The 17,352-nt window shown below is 38.9% G+C and overlaps 1 long non-coding RNA gene across 1 annotated transcript in view; it reads right to left on the bottom strand.

Moving 5' to 3' along the window:
• Positions 1 to 1,775: 1,775 nt before the first annotated feature.
• The window catches only part of LOC308064462, a 58,148-nt gene continuing 42,571 nt past the window's right edge, over positions 1,776 to 17,352 (bottom strand). The window contains exons 2-3 of the long non-coding RNA XR_013928391.1: positions 8,598 to 17,352; positions 1,776 to 8,262 (exon numbers count right to left, since the gene is read on the bottom strand). The exon at positions 8,598 to 17,352 is cut by the window's right edge and continues 20,260 nt beyond it. This is a non-coding gene — a long non-coding RNA (uncharacterized lncRNA). The remainder of the gene's footprint in view (positions 8,263 to 8,597) is intronic.

Below are 17,352 nucleotides of genomic sequence, written 5' to 3'. Positions count from 1 at the left end.
TTTTCCAAAATCTTACTTCTGAAAGTAAGCACTTCAACTGCCAACATCTCCAGTTCTGGCAACATAGGGGCACCTTATTGCTATGCCCCAGCAGCAGAGCAGGTAGCAGATGACCATTTTTGCATCATCAAGGCTGCCTGTCATCTGGAAGTCCTGGGATAACATCATCAAATGGTGATAGACAAGGCTGGGAGGAGTGACAGGCAATTGCATGAGGAATACCCAGTCTTGTTCTAGGATTCAGCTAGGAGTAGAGAGAGGCACACCAGTGCACCAGTGATACAACTGATCTTTCACGGTTAATGACGCTGTGTAATACTTTGCCAGATTTGCATGGCTCTGCAATTGGATTGCAGCTCCCCTGCTTTGGTGGCAGGCGTTTCTGAAGTGGTGGGCATCTAGAAAGTCAGCTCACCAGGGATTGTATTATATGCCCAAGTGAAGGTAGATTAGACCTGCTGAAGGTAGAGCAGAAGTGTCATTACAGTACCCTCAATGTCACCAACAGGCAGCCAGTTGCAGCTGATTTGGCACTGAAGCAGAGGTGGAAAAGAGTTTTTGGAAATTATTCCAGTAGATGGGGCTGAAAATTTATAGTGTTCTCTTTTCTTTGGGTTACTTTTCTGGGAAAGGTTAGAGAAAAGGATATTTGTTGTGGGATTGTTTTGGTTTGAGTTTCTTTTTTTTTTTTTTTTTTTTGCTTAACCTGGAATAAACTGTGTTTCCTAGTCTTTTTTTTTTTTTTCTCTTTTCCTTTTTGTCTCCTCAGACTATGGAGCAGGCATTTCTATCATGTACATAGAAAGGCAGTCCATAATTCAGAGACTCCCTCACTTGCTCTCCTTTTATGGATATGCATTAATACTAGATTGTTTGTCAGATGCCTATCTTCCTTTGAGCAATCTGTCCCCATCTGTGGCCTTAAAAGGGCTTCTCCATGCACTTAATCTCATCTCAGTGACCCAAATAAATTATGACTGTGCTGATAGGACCCCAGTTAAGCAGGTTAGCTAGCCCTTAGAGAATGTGACTGACCTGCTCCTCTCCTGAATTCCTTTAGGTAGGAAGGACTGGTCTGTAAGCTCGTCCTTCAGTAAGAGGTGGGTGCAGCTGGGCAACCTCCGGGGCAGGCTGCTATCTAAGGTCTGCCTGCCCAGCAGTCTCTCTCTATGGGACCGATACGTTTCACCTGTAAAACAGTGAAGAGTATATTTGCTTGACAACTTTAAAATATTTTTTCTTTAGATAGCAACCAGAAATTTCTGCATTTAATAACACTTGGTAGTTCTTTTGGCTGTGTCAGTAGGAAAAATGAGCCTACTTTCCATCAGACTGAGGTGCCAGTGGCCCGGTCACTGCCCCTTTGTGGAGGAAAGCTTTACACCCAAGTACTGGTCCTGTTTTTCACCCCCTTCAAGATCTGTAGCTCAGTGAATAGATTGCCTGTCCAGGGATAGCAAAATGTAACAGGACATTAGAAAGTAGTTTCTCTCATTTCTATAGCATTCTCAAGTTGTGAGTGTTGGCGTGTGTTTCTTTGGTTGACGTATGTACTGTGTTCTCTGAAAGTGGAGGAAAGAGAGTGGCAGGAGAAGGAACAGGCTCATTGAGTCCCATTTCTTTGCTTTTGTGTGTGAAGAGACCAGGAGAGAGTAAATGCATACTCACGTTAGGTATTTTAAGTGTAAGGTGGTAGGGCAATCCAGAAATTCTGTCCGTTTATATGAATAAAGGGAAAGGAATCTGTTGTTTGCAGAGGGGAAAAAAAGGTAGCTAACCACTTTTTGCTACCGCAACAAGATTACTACAAATGCTGAGATACCAGACTCCTTATTGGTACAGGTGGTGCATGTGGTGTGGATGAGTCCAGGGTGGTGAATTCTGGAAGGGCTGTGAGGTGCTGGGTGCTGTGCCTGCAGATGGCCCATGCTCTGTGAAATGTGGACATGCTGGGCACAGATGAGGTTCCCTAAAGGTTTGCGGTACAGAGGTAAACAGAGCAGCCTGGGAAGGGGTGTCCTTGTTGGGATAGTCCTTGGAAGAAAACTGTGTAGGCTATAAGAATTCTCAGTAGTCTGATACTTCTTTACATATGGTAAAAAAGAAACTGGGGGTGAGGGGGGATGTTAAGAGAGTTGTATCTCTCTTTAAGAATGTTTAAAATAAAAAGCATAATTAATTGCATAAATTGTTCTTTCTCATGTTGAGCTGACTTAGAGAGAAAACTCCCTAGCTGTCAACTGCAGAGTCTAAGTGGTCATCAGCAGGATAATGCAGTTCCTGGAAGTGCCCACTTCAATTTACATTAAAAAAATAGAGGGCTGGTAATAATGTTAAAACCTAAATGAATATATGGATACAAAATATGCACCACATTTTACTAATTCTTTAATATTCATGTGAAAACAAAGTATCTCTCAATTTGCCATAGTCCATGAATTCTGACCAAAAAAAATTGCATAGTCTGGGTCATTAGTATTATTTATTTCAGCCCATGGCAAGACCCTTTTTAACCATATCAGAGACTTAACCACATTGTCTTTAGAACCTTTATAGCATAATATCAAAAAGAGACAGTAATCTAATGAAGCAGCGTATTTTATTCTTATATTTTCTGTTACTACTGATCAGATAGATTCAGTTTGTGTGCAATACAGAAAACAGACTCTGCTACTGAAAGAAAGAACAAAAGGCAAATCACTGTAAAATCTGAACTGCCAGAATTAGGCCGTCATGTTACAAAGTGGTAATTCTTTCTGACAGCCTCAGCTGTACCAATCATGACATTCGGCAAATTAGCCAGGCCAAGAACAAATAAAAAGAAGAAACAGGTGTGAAACCAACTTCCTGCCTCCCAGGATAAATACATTGTACACTGAAGGGCAATGCATCTGCACTATTGTTTCTAGTGGGGTGGGGGAAGCTTTTAAGTGCAAATACACTTGAGACTTGATAAAGACGAGAGACTTCTCTATAATTTGGGTGTAAACGGGCACTTTCTTTCACGATCGTTTATAATAACTTAACTCTTTGAGGAGACATTTAAAACTGTAGTTTGAATAAATGATTGCTCTGCAAGGGAAGCTGAAAAAAGGCTAAAGCAAAATGCCTTTTCTGTGCAACAAAGCTAAGCAAAAAGCCTTTCCTGTGCTTGCCAGAGATATCAGGGGAACTCACAATTTCCTTTCTGCGCATGACCTTGCTTCTTGGTTACCCTCCTGACTGAATAGCACCTCAGTGGGCTGCCAGTAGGGTTAGCAGAAGGAGCCATTACCATGCTGAGCCTTTGAAGGAATTGCTTCCCAGTCAGGTGATGCACAGAGTGATGTGCTGCCTGGGTTTATTTGCAGGAACTAGAAGAAATGTAGAAGAGTAGCAGACAAAAGAAAAACAGCAAAGGCGTTGCAGTCTGCATACCTTAATGGGATCATTTTGTTGTTCTATGCCTAAATTCTGCTCCTGCCTTGGTGCTTGGGAGCATTTGTTTCATGATTATTGCAATGGACATGTAAAGGAATGGGAAGGGGAACGACTCCGATTTAAATCTAAGAATGGCTCATTTCTACAAGCCAGATCACATGCCCCGGTGAGAACTGCTTTCTGGGTATTTTCTCCACTGGTGCAGATAAGGTTCTCAGAGGCATATTTTAATAAATTAATCACTACACACATGCAGATGCAGACCAATAGCATGACTGGAAGGCTGGTATCCCTGATATTCATGGTTGCTATAGGAAAGGGCAAGGAATAAGAAGGTTCAGCCTCTCTTGAGGATTTGTGACTTTTTTTTGTCCCTAAACCACATTGTTTAGGTCATCCACATTTATCTCTGCATTAGGGGAGATGGAGTGGATCAGGAGTAATACACTGAATAGATATTTATTACAGGGCAGTTGCAGGACAGCTGTGAAACAGTTCCTACTTTTCCTTGGACAGCTACTGAGCTAACACATACCACTGCCTTGTGGGGCAAGAGCTCCTCCCTGGCTCTCTGGGAGAGACTGACACCTGCAACGAGCACTTTTTTACAGCATCACCTGTGTCTGAGGAAGTGCAATGGGGGAAAGTCTCTGTCATTCTCATGAATCCCTGGGAAAAGGACAGGAAACAGTGATTTCAGAGTTATGGGAATTGGAGAGGGTCCAAGAGAGGTAGACAAGGAAGCTTCTTGTGTTGACCTCAGATTATCCCCAGATTTGTTTGTAACATCATATGCAACAGGTTCTGCTTGGTTTTGTTTGGTGCCTGGTTCCCAGTGACTTTTGCTGATGTTACTCTGAGAGCTGACAAGGCCTGAGCAAGCCCAGTTCCTCACACACTCTGAAGGACTAGTGAAATAGGAAGATGAAGATATTTCATATAAATGTTTCTTCTCCTGCACTGTAGGCTTGCTAAGTGACCACTTCTGTGCAGGCTCTCAGGATGTTTTATTATCATCCTCATACTCATTATCATACTCAGGAAGTAATCAGTGCTCCCTGGCAGATGGGTACCTCCTCCACCCTCCGCTGCAGCTCTGTCATCCTTAACTATGAGGTTATCCCTGGGACAAAATCTTCTGGGAAATGGATACCTGTGCACTCTTTATGTCATATGAACTTGCCATGAATCTGAAAGGGCCAGAGAACACAAGCTGTTTCCATGTTAACATAAAAGTAGTCTGCGGAGCAGTAGGTGACAGGACTAGTATAGGTATCTCTAGTAATCAGTGCTACTATTTTAATATTTTATAGAGTGATGGAGAGATAAGGAATCAAGATGTATAGGATAACACTGCTTCTGTGGCAGTTTTCTCTAGCTAAGAAGCAGAATTGCAAATGAAGAGACTGTAACAGCTTTACTTAAGTATTAATCAGAATGAGTTGTGTACTTGCAGTGAAGATTAGTGCTTGACTGCACATGACTTTTTATATATTTATGATTTTATTCTGTGGGAAATATGACAAAAAAAGGCTTACTGAAGTTCTGTGAGTGAGCACAAGCACTTGCATCGTTTTAACATCTGTCACTGAACACAATTGATAATGGTGACTGCTATTATGGCATCTTCCTCCCCTCTGCACAAGGCCATCTGGGATTTGTGTTATGTAAGAGGATTAGCATTTTTGCTTTCCTCTGTTATTTAAAGTATTCCTCAGAACTAGTTTTTGAATAATAATAACAACAACAATAATAATTGGGCTGTCTTCTGTGGGGCTTTCTGAAAGGAAAAGTCAGGAATTCTAAAGCTACTGCTCTTAAGTCGAACACCTGGCCTCGCCATTTGGGTTTCAATAGGATTCACTTGAAACAGGATTTTTCAAGCTGTGGTGGATAGGAGTGATGGAAGGCTGGTATCACTCTATGAAATGAAAGATAAAGCATAAATTATTGTGAATGGATCCGTTCCAGCAAGGAAACAATCGTGATTTCCCTTTCCTCCTCTCAGACCTGATTATTCATCACATTGTTTTTGTGGAAAACCTCAGCTTCAAATCCTGTCTCATAAAATTATATTGGTGGGTGGTAGCATTGCCTGTTAAGCGAGTGCAATATTTATCATTATCTGACCCTGGCTTACATTGTTTATATATTTGAAAACATTGAATTTTTTGGGATGAAATTTCTCATATTGAGGGCCTCCTTAAGATGCAGAATTTTAAAAAGTGTGGGAGCAGTCTGGTAAAAGCAATAAGGAAGTTGTTATGGACCTGGACTGAGTGCTGGAGCTACAACTGAGAGAAGAATGGATGAGCGAAGACAGTAATTTGGACCTGGGAGCTCAGTGCTAGCATTAGCATCCTAGTGCTGGAGCTTGGATGGGAAACTAGCAGCGAAAGCAGCAATTGACTGGAGCAGGAGATGGAAACTGAAACTGGTTGAGGTTGGAGGCTAATGCTGGAATGAGGTGTCTGGGAGGGAGACAGAGGAAAGCCAGAAGCGGCTGGCAGGTCTGTGTGCGTCAGCGTTTACTCCCTTCCAGTCTGCAGAAACCTAGAGAATCTCAAGCCCTACCATTTCTCTGTTGCCAGCAATTTTCATGAAAACTCTAACAGATTTGCCGCTGTTAATGGTAAGTACATCAGACTGACACTGCTGGGTCAGACCACCTAACCCAATATCCTGTCTCCTCCAGCAGTAAATGCCTAGGGAAGAGTACGAGAACAGACCCACAGAGTGTAAGTCGATGCATTCTAAGGTACCGCATTTTTTTCCACGTAGAAAAGGTCTCTGCAGTAGATAGTTTTCAAGTAGCTGCTGACTCACAGCAAAGTCAAAAAAGTGTCACATGATGGCTTTGCTTTCCTTTCAGCTAGCTTTGTTGAAGAGCGTTAGGAAACCACACGTGAAAGCCGCAGTCCTGATGCTGTGCGCTGAAGCACAGGCGAGAGGCATTCCTGACCTGCTGCTCCTCCCTGGGCTCGCCTCTGACCCGCAGCTGCACAATCGCACCCTTGTTTTCCAGGAGGACTCACTCCCCTTCAGTGCCAAAATCAGATCTGACACAGAGATGAGCTGACACAAGGGATAGGCGTGCTGTCTGCCACGGCTGTGCCCAAAGTTAGAAGCGGGGGATAGCGGACAATGATCTTGGGGTGGATCATTTTCCTTGAGTAACTGGACTCTGTCACTACCCAAAGGACCTGCAAGGCTAGGGAAGTAATTTAAAAGTAACCCTTTAAGGGTGGCCACCGTTGATTAGTTTAATGTCACCTGAGGTCTAAATGTCTAGAATCTAAATCTAATTTAGTCATTGCTGGCACCTGTTCTTATCAATGAACACAGACAGACACCTTCAGTGGATCTATGTCTCTAACCTACCTTAGGATGAAATTAATTTGGGGATGCTTGTTTCTCTCTAGTGATTGTAACAGAGACCTGAGACTCCGGGAAGGTGAATGCTAACTTACCTTGCATTTTTACCTACTTGAGGCTATTATGTGCAAAAATATTGAATTATCATGGTTGTTCCCTCAGAAAAAGATGGACAAAAGGATTGAAGTAAGGAGGTTAAAAGAACAAGGATAAGGAAATAAGGAAGCAAGAAGGGTAAAATATGTATTAAACAGCTGTACATTGTGTGATTCCTTTCAATACTGTGTGCTGAGAAGTTAGTTTTTGCAACTGTGATCATCTTTGGTTTATGACTATACAAGTAAATTTGTATAAAGCCAGTATAAAAGTATCTGGATAAAATTAGTCATACTTCTTTTGTCCCCCTAATCTTTCCAGTGTTGCAAAAATAATCTACTAGCAACATGTCTCCATACTGTCCAAGATGAATTGCTTTGTTTCTGATGCAAAGCTATTTATGCAACTGTCTCTCTTTTCTAACATGACTCTTACCTCATGTGCACACTCTGAAGAATACCCCAGTGATCCAGCTTCACTCCCTACTTCATGGTAAGTCTCACAGGTAAGTGTGCTAGAAGTTAGGATACTTTCTGTCTTTTAGGTGGTAGAGTAGTTTTCACAAATGATTACATAGAAAAAGTAAATTGGACACAAGGTAGAAGGGTATAAATTAAGTGATTACAGGACTCAGTATATACAAAGTATAGGCTCAAATTTCTGCTTTGATTCTGTTAGAGCAGAAATCTGAATCTAGAACCGCAGAGTGCAGCTTTGCTGAGTGCAAATGTGTACCTTCTCTGATTTAGGTTTCTTCCACGTGAAACCTGAATCTTGCTCTGCTTCTGATACAGCTTGAAAACAGTTATTAAAAAAAAATACAATAAGAATAAATTCTTCATTGCCAGCTAGATGAGAAAGTATTTCTTAATGAAGTAAAGTTTCTGATCATCACCACGCAGGTACCATAGTTTTTAAGCAAAAATATCCTAGTTAAATATCTTGTCAATTTTTGTCCTAACTTCAGGTCAATCAGCCAGGTGTTTTTTTCAGCCACTCAACCAATCTCCTGGTTATGTTTTGCCTGTGCAGCAATCAACATTTTAAACAGAATCTGTAATAGAATCTGATTGAGGGGAACAGAAAAAAAAAAAAAAAAGAAAAAAAAAAAGAGAGAAAAATTTATTTTAACAGCACAGCAGATAGCAAAGGAACTTTACTTCGACTGCATTGTTTAGGCAGACATACAGTTCAGTAATACCTTCTTCTTCCCACCTACACTTTCTTGAAACCGTCACAATTCCTGTTGGGCCTCAGATTTCAATTCTGTGCACTGCAGAATGACATGATTTTTCTGCACAGTGTGTTTTCAATATGAAACAGAGTATACTTTTGCTCTGTGAAACTTCAAAATTCTGTCTTTATGCTGGCCTGTGGATAACTGGCTAGCTGAAAAGGGTCACATAGACATAGTCCAGCTGGCTGGACAAAAATGCACATCGCTCTCATCTTATCTGAAGTAAAGCAAAAATATAACAGGAAGATTGCAGTGGGAAAAGAATGTTGCAGGTGGGAACAGATAACTACAGAAGAGAAACTAGGGGCAGGCTTGGTATTTAGGCAACTAACCAATAATGAGCTTAACTTTTGTGATATGTATGAGCTAATTATAACAAGGCATAAAAGGTGACTGTAAGGTACAATAAATGAAGTCTGCTGATCACTCATATTGAGTGACTGTGTCTTCCCTCCGTCGCAACGCTGGCCGAGTCATTTTGCATTGTGTTCTTGCTTGAATGCCTAAGAACAACCATATTCCTAGCTGAGAACTAGACTGCAAGGAAGCTAATCCTTTTATGTATGTATGTATGTTCCCGCTTTCTTATTTGGACATAGTGAGTATTGTTAAGTTCTTGGCACTGCTCTTTGCCTTGACTTTCCATGCAAATCCGTGAGCCAGATGTCATCAGAGAGTTTTATTCCAGCTGTGCATTTTTCCTGATATACTGGTAGACCATTATAACAATGTGATCATAACACAGGGCAGTGGAGTTTGGTCATTATAGCTCCAGAAGCCCATCACAGCATTTTTCAGTATGGATTTGAAAGAAGCATTTATTGCCCTTTCCCATCCTTGACTGGCCTCTTTTCCTTATAATCACACCACAAAAAGTAAGGTCAGCAAAAAGATATGTGGGAGCTTTAACAAGAGGGTTCATTGAGAATATATTCCAGTGTATAAATACACGAAACTTTAAGTTTCTTTCTGTGATTGTTCTGCAGGGCTGGAGCCCAACTGGATTTGCTGAGGTCTGGACATAAATGCTAATATTTTTCTTAACATTTTGCAAGACACCATTGTCCAAATAAGCCACGGGAGATATCAGTGTGCAATCTGGTGAATTTTATCATATAGCTAGCACAGTAATATTGTATTTTAACATGCACACTCATATGTTTTTGGAAGCTAAGCTTTCTTTTATAGGAGAAAAAAAGAAAAGAATATAGTATTATGGGTAAGGGTATTTGTTTAAAAATGAAAGATATCATTGGAAACATGGCCAGATATAAAACAATGACTGGGGCTGAAAATTTTCACTGTTTGTTTTTTTTTTTTTTTTCCCCAAAGATCACACGTAGGTTATTTACTGTCCCCTCTACAGCTGGTCGGGGTTGGGATTTTCAGCCTGTAAAAACCATTACAGCAGGATTTTCTTTTTTGTAAGACTTAGCTCTCTGCTATAATGTATGTGGTATGTTTGTGTGAGGAGTCAGAAGCACAGGAACTAACAGAATTATTTAAAAAAAATAAATAGTTTTTCTTTTTGTTAGGTTGTAAATATGTCAAAATAACCTTGATAACTTGACCTTAATTATGGTCAAAAAAGATCTATTCTATTAATACAAGAAACTAATCTCTCCCCTGATTATTTTTCTCACTTCACAAATATGGAATGTTTTCATTTTATTCTGAAATCTTGCTTTTTACAGTTTTGACATGCTAACCGTTACTGCTGAGAGATATTTAAGCATTTTTTATTGAAAAAAGGATGACCTGTAATACCTTGCTATCAGGTAAGCAACGAAAGCCGGTATTTAAAATCAGGGTTGCAGGACAGACAAATCTTCTAGTGTCTAAACCCCCATTTTTAGTGGAAAATAATAATGAGCTTATTAAATTTTTTGCTCTTATAAAGCTTCATTTTGTATTATGTTGGGCATTCTGCATTAAACAGGCTGGAAAATTTCAACTATATATCCCTTTAGAAAAGATAATTCTTAAAACATAACCTAATAAAACTGTAGTTTTGATTTCAAGATATTGACAGTTGGTTGGTTCTTCATTTGGTATTTTATTCACATGATTATTTGTTCTGCCCCTCAAGATTTGTATGTGATTTCAAACTGGGATGTCTCTGATATGAACTTCCAGCTATTGGTTCTTTCTCTGCTTTTCTTCTCTAGCTAAATAGAACCAGGGTTTCAAATTTAAAGAATGCCTGAAATTTAAGCAATAGCAAAAGTAAGTTTTTCTGGAACTTCATCAACCCAGCAATGTATTTCTACAGAGCATTCAGGTCATGTCTCATTCCATTCAAGAGGCTAAACTCTTGAATGAATTCTCTGCAGAGTTAAAAGGATAGTGATCATGCTCATCTAAAACCTCCTACTCTTACCTTAAAGTCCTATAGATAATATGAAACTCAGAAATTGCTGCAGTATCGGTCCATTATTTTGTTTTGTTTTCCAAGGTAAAATAAATCCTCTAATTTACTCATGACATCACTTCCATACATCCAGTGATTTCACTGGCTCTTGGTATGTTGGTTCCCATTATATATAAGATATGCCTATGTTTTGGTTTTGGTTTTGGTTGTTTTTTTTTTTTTTTAATATTAGCAAGTTAAATCAGAAATCCCAAATATCTTAGGAAACTATATTGCATTTATACAATTTTCCATATCAGCCAAACTATAATCTCACTCAAATAATGGAATTCCTTTTGTTCTTATATATTGTTTTCCATAAAAATGTGTTGACATAAAATCATAAATATTGTATACCCATGAACTAATTCCTTCTCAATTATGTCCACATATGTTTTCATTATTTTTCCCAGAGTTAGATTCAGGCCAGCTAGCTTATGCTTATACAGGTCATTTCATTTGCCCTTTTAAATATTGCCCCAATCTTTTAACTTATTATTTCTCTGCTATTCAAAGCTACAGCAAAAACTATCAAGGCCAGAAGCTGTTTTCCTGGATCTTTCAGGACTCTTGGTTGCAGGATTAACCTGATAGACCTAGATTTAATCCTGCAACCAAGTGTTTCTTCAGTGACTTGCTACATAAGTTCTTCCAACTTTGCTCCAAACAAAACCCAGATTTGTATATTGCCCTTTTCTCTTTTCTGCCTTACTAACAGCTAGCGGAAAACATGTTTGAACAGCTAGCAATCTAACTGTTTGAGATAAAATAGCAGATGGACACAGAAAAGCAGACAGAGGCAGAGCATGAGGAAACTACATCAGGTCACCAGGGGAGATGGTGATCTCGCCACGTTGGCTGCCGAACCACTGCCAGTCTCTGGCAGGCATCATGGCAAAGGTAAATTTTAAGATTAATTTCAAAGACAGTAAGGAACTGAAGGAATTTGTTCCCTGACTAAGCATTTGCTGTCTTGTATAATGGGGCAGATGGCACCTACCTAAAACATCAAAGAAATGGAAATTGAGATGTGAAAGGGGCAGAACCAGTCCTTGTCACCTCATCACCAAGTTGTGGGTAGTATCATTTTTGTCAAACCACTTAGCAACATGCTAGCTGACAGAGTTTTTGATTTTTTTTTTTTTTTTTAAATAAGTTTAAGCCTCCTCCTCCTGTACAATTAGCATTTTTCAAGTGGAGCCGAGTTAGTTGAAGCAGATGGTTTATCTTTTTTGGTAGTGCTTCTAGTTGGACAAATGAGACTTATATCATTTCTACATCTTCTTCTCTCTTGCAGTGCCTACAAAGTCATTCCACATTTTATGCACCGTGTTTTGACTTATTTAATGCAGACATACTTTCCCTGCAGTAAACATGATTACCCAAATACTTTAACTAGAGAGCTTCTGCTTTCCTCTCTGGTATAATTAGTCACACTGCACTCACACTGCATTTAAAGGGGGGGGAAAAACCCACACATGGAGCATCTTGCAAATGTGCCTATAATCCCATACAGCTGCTTTCTTCACTTAATTCTTTTTTGACTGCTTATAGAACAAAATTGCTGCAGCTGGGCAGCAAACTGAGCAAAGTTGCAAAGACACCTCTCCTTTCTTTTCTTTGTGGAATCCACTCATTCAGGTGTCGAGGGATAGCTCTTGATTAGCAATAGCTTAACATGGGGCTAAGTTTTCTTGGATTCTAGCATTGAATAACTTGGCAGGATTTCTATTAGGTTTGAATTTCAAAGCCAAAAGAGTGATCTGAGATCGCATACTGGCAGTTCCACAGTGGTAATTTCCATGTTAAAAGAATACTTATCACCAGCACCACAGCGAAAGAGGCAGCTTTACACAGAAAGGGCCTCTTGTGAAATTGATTTGGTGTTTATTTTATTAAGAACCCGTTTCCAAATGTGGTGGGTTTTTTTCCTTTCTTATAAAGGAAACTGTTTCTAATTCTGCTGATGTTTATAAGTCAAAGATTTGGTTGTTTAAAAAATGTTCACAAAAATTCTACTGAAAGGGTTTTTCGTTTATGTGGCCAGCATGCTTTTTATTCCTGCTCGCTAGAAATGGAGCAGAAGATGGAAAAGGAAATGGTCGGTAGTAAAATACTGGCTTGATCAGTTTGGCTACTCTAAGTTCAGTAGAAAGCTTTCTTGAAAGATTATTGAAGGATTTACCAATATCAGGCTTAAAAGAATAACCTGCTTGACAACATAACTTGTGGATAAGGAAGGAAAGGTGCATTTGCTAAGAAAAAACCCAACGAGTATATAAAAGGTTTAAGAAAACCATTGCCATAAACAATATAGGTTTCTGATTAAAGCACTAGCATAAAAAAAATAAAATACCACCTGAGATTCACTTAACCATCCATAGAGTAAAAAGTGTCTGGACTAGCAGCTGTCTAGAATCCTTTTGCTGCTGATAGAAATAAATAGGCATTTCCAGGTCTGTTTCATCTAATTTAGAAGTAGGTATCTAATATAGGTCAGCTAAACAATGTCCTAGTCTCTGCTTGTTTCTGTCTATTAACGAATTCTGGGCAACTTGTTCAGATCTACGCATTCAAAGTCAACTGACATTAATTCCACCCTTTGGTTTTTCTTTTCCTCTGACACTATCTTGCTATGTCACCTCCAACAAATCACACTCACTCAATGTCTTGTTTACTTGGACAGAGACCTCCTCTGACACAAGGCAATCTTGTCCTGTGTGCTGGTACAGTACTCCATTCCTGCAGAAGAAATAGGAGAGTTTAGAATTCTTGGGAGAGTTAATGTGCCCTAAGGAAGCAACAATCCACAGACATTAACTTGTGATCACAAATACAGGAGCAGTGTCTTTGATAGACATGTTAGAGGAAAGGTAAAAGCTTCACAGAATGCTTTCTGCCTCTTGCTATCCGTGAGGGTGCAGAGGTAAAAGCATCTTAACACAGAATGCTCTCTAAGCAACTTTTATCCTATATAAAAAAAAAAAAAAAGAGAAAAAAAAGAAAAAAAAAAAAAGAATCAAACCTAGCTTACATCAGGCCTTCTTCAAGCTCTCGAAAAAAAATGCTGACTGCATTTGCCAGTGCATACCTGATTCCTCATGGCACAGTTAAAAACAGACCACCTTTTAGAGTAACAGAGGTTACTGCAACATATATATTAAAGCCTTCTTACCTCTGAGGGAAATATTAATATTGATCTGTTGATAAAATAAAGCAACAAGCTGGACAAAATATGCAAGGAGCTAAATAGTTCTTCAGTTGCAGGTGATCATTTCACGCACTGAGAAAGGATCACATGAAATAGCAAAGGCAGAAATGAAAGTGTAAAAGGAAGAAGGCAGTAGGATTGGGATTGTCAGTTCAAGTAGGCACAGCTCTGAGAAGTGGGATTTGAGAAACAGTCAGTGACTGAATCCATTGCATTATTGAAGGGGAAAACCTAACACATGATAGATAAATAAATGAGTCTGAGAATTTCTGACTTTGAGGAAGGGGATTGCAAAGCTTCTGAACTACCCTCCTGTTGTTTAAACAAAGGATATTTTTCATATATTCTGTTATTATTAAACCATAGTGCATCTAGAAGAAATGCATAGGTATGGTACAGATAGATGTTTTTATATTATGCAGTACTCAAAAAGGTAATTACTAGTACATTCAGAAGATAAAAATTTGATTAATTTAAAAGAACTGCATTCAGAAGATGGCAAATGATTATTTTATTAGTACAATTTTATTAGCAGAGCTTTATTCATATAATTATTATTTTCCTCCCCTCTCTGGCTCATTCTTATAACCTTTCATTGCTTGTCTATCCTGGACTTTTTTCTTTTAGTTTAGAAAAAGTATCTGTTCATTCTCCACATTTTCTCTGAAGCAGAAATCCAGCAAACATTAGGACTGAACTCTCAACCCAACCCTGTAAAAGTAGAATCATAATTAGGCAAAGTTAGTTTGTCTGTCACTGAATGTAAACAAGTTGAATAACTTCATTATTTTCAAGCTTTGCCCCTACATTAGAATAATTCACACTACTTCAGGGAAATGACACCTGCTAATTAACCACAAGCAGAAAAAGCACTTTAACAGCCACAATCAGTCTTTTTCTCCTGCAGTTTTAAAAAAGATTAAAAAAAAAAAAACAAACACCAAAAAAAAAAAAAAAACCCAAACCAAAAAAACCAACAAGAACAACAAAAATACAAGAAGAAAAGATCAAAACTTCTGTGTCAAGATGTTTTCATGAATCATCCTCTTGAGGAAACATTACTGCTTGAAGTAAACTCAACTATAATAAGTCACACTTCTGTTCAGAATAGGAATTAAATAAAGACCCATATTTACCCCATTGTATTTTACACAACGCGTGTTTGGGACAGTGAAGTGACTTAGCTCCAACTACAAGTAGGTATCTAAAGTAGTCAGTATGTATACTCAATATGTATTCCTTGGATGACTCATCTTATTCCTAAAGGAGGTTTCTATAATACTGAACCAGTAACTTCCCTGCGTTCCCTCTCCTTCCATTGACAAACCTTGCCTTTGATGTACACATCAGCATTGTAGATGTCTGAAGTTAAGTCGTATGAATCACAACCCAACAATCCTGTCCCCAAATAATTTATATTCAGCATGCACAAGAGAAAGTATTGGCAAAAGGAAATGTTATCCCCATTTTACAGTGAGAAGATGAGGCATGGAAAATAAATCTCTTACACAAAGGTTCACTGAAAGTCTGTGATGGAACGAGAAGGTAATCTCAAACTGCTGGAGTCCTGGTTCAGGAATCTATTTGAGCTTTTTTTCCACTCTGCTTTTACATTCTAAGACCCTGCAGAATTGTTTCAATTGTATTTTTAAGAGTCCTTGTAAATCCTAATTTATCAATTAATTTATAATAATTTACAAAGTACTTTACATGTCCTGGTGGGCTACTGCATTAACTAACGCTTTGCTGATACTCTCCAGAACTAAGTGAAAAAGTTAAAATGAGACCAATAATCTTTGCTAGAAACAGCAAAGCCTTCTAGCTGTTTTGTCATTCACTCAATAGCTATGTTGGGTTGGAAAGAGCTGCTTCCTGGGACATGCTTGGAAGAAATACCTTAATGCTAGAAGTGGAAGACATACAAGAAAATCGTTTCACGGTAATTAGTAGTTGGCAGCTAAATGTAAACCCACAAAAAACAGATAATACAGTCTCAGTTCTACAGTAGTATGAAAAGGAAAATGAGCCCTGGGGAAAAGTGCTGAAACATAGGGAAAGGAATTATGGAAATCCATTTAAGAAATTGAGATTGTGAATGGTATTCACAAAATAAAAGGGGACTCCAAGGACAAAGAAAAAATTCACAGCCTTTCCAGACACATGGCAAGAGAAATGAGCATATTTGATGTTTCCATTGTATAAGTGAGAACCAGGTAGACACTGTCATAAGGAGATCGTGAACAGGCTGCAAGGCTACACAGTCTTTCTCCCATCACACAACTCAGAACATGTTGGACAACCCTAATGCTAGACCTTCAGTCATTTGCCTCAGCTGGCCATCTCTGGACATTACTGATCCCCATCATTATTTTCCTAAGTATCTTCATACTTTTTAACAATCCTTGATCCAAATTAGAGCAGTCTTTATTAAAAAAGTTGTAATTTTCTTAGCCACAGCTTTAGCTATTGCCACAAAATAATTATACACTTTTATCAGCTTCTGGAGGAGTTTATATGATGTGCTCCCTTGAGATGGCAGGAGACTGGAAGTTTTCACTAATCATTAAGGAAGGAGCTGCCAGGAAATACCACTCTGCAGATCATCTAAAGGATTCTTTGTAGCTTTGCTTTGAGAAATTCTAATATCTCTTTTGCAAGGCTTTGTAATTAGACATGTGATATGTCTACAGATGAAAGTAGTGTATTTCCTTTCCACAATGAAATGCCCATAAAGACTGGCTGAGCTGCATAGTGTTGAGCATTGCTGTGTCTTTAGCTTTTCTAGGAAAATGTTAATGATTGCTGCAATCCTGGAACACTACAGAGAAGCTCATGCAAGACATTACCAAAAAAGCAGCAAGAGACTTGAAGCCAACAGCCCTCATCTGGGAACACTGAATGGGAAGGCTTGTTGTCATTTGTGGTAGATAGTGACCCAGACTTTCTTATCTTCATGTCTTGCAACCATCATACAGTGTCATCTTGACCACCTCTTCCTTGGCAACTTTCTGGGAAGGGAGCTCTGTTGCTGAGGGACAGAGAGCTGATCTCCTGGGCAAATATCAGACACTAATAGTCCGTGCGGTGGTACTGAATGACCAGGGTTTTCTGGTATATAACAGTGTGGAATTCCATCTTTCTCTATCAAAATGTATGCAAAAGTATTCCTGAAAGGACATTGCTAAGGCTGCAAAGTCCACTTCCTGTGGATTAGAGAATCTCCAGACAACCTTAATTTGGCCCTGTCTGTAAATGTATTGAAAGTTCCCACGAAAATCTGACCTTGCCCAGTATTTTAAAGGCACATCAGAAACAGAATTAGGGATGGATGCCCATATATTGGGCATTTGTTAACAATTAATTCACTTTACAATCCAAGCAACTTCCCTTTACTGTCATATATTTTATTACAGACATACACATGCACACATACATGCTCATATCAATTTATAATACTGAAAGGAAGCTGTGTTTTCCATTCAGTATGAAGAAATATTTCAATTTACTTGCTTCTCTGTAATGGTTCTTTAAGAAGATAGGTAAAATAAAAAGGCTAAGGACCTCACAAACTGTATGCAACACCTGTAATTTTGGTACTTAAAG

Source organism: Falco punctatus, assembly GCF_963210335.1.
Source record: "Falco punctatus genome assembly, chromosome: 5".
NCBI lineage: Eukaryota > Metazoa > Chordata > Aves > Falconiformes > Falconidae > Falco > Falco punctatus.
The sequence above is the reverse complement of the archived record's forward strand: the minus strand, read 5'-3'. Positions and strand labels throughout refer to the sequence as shown.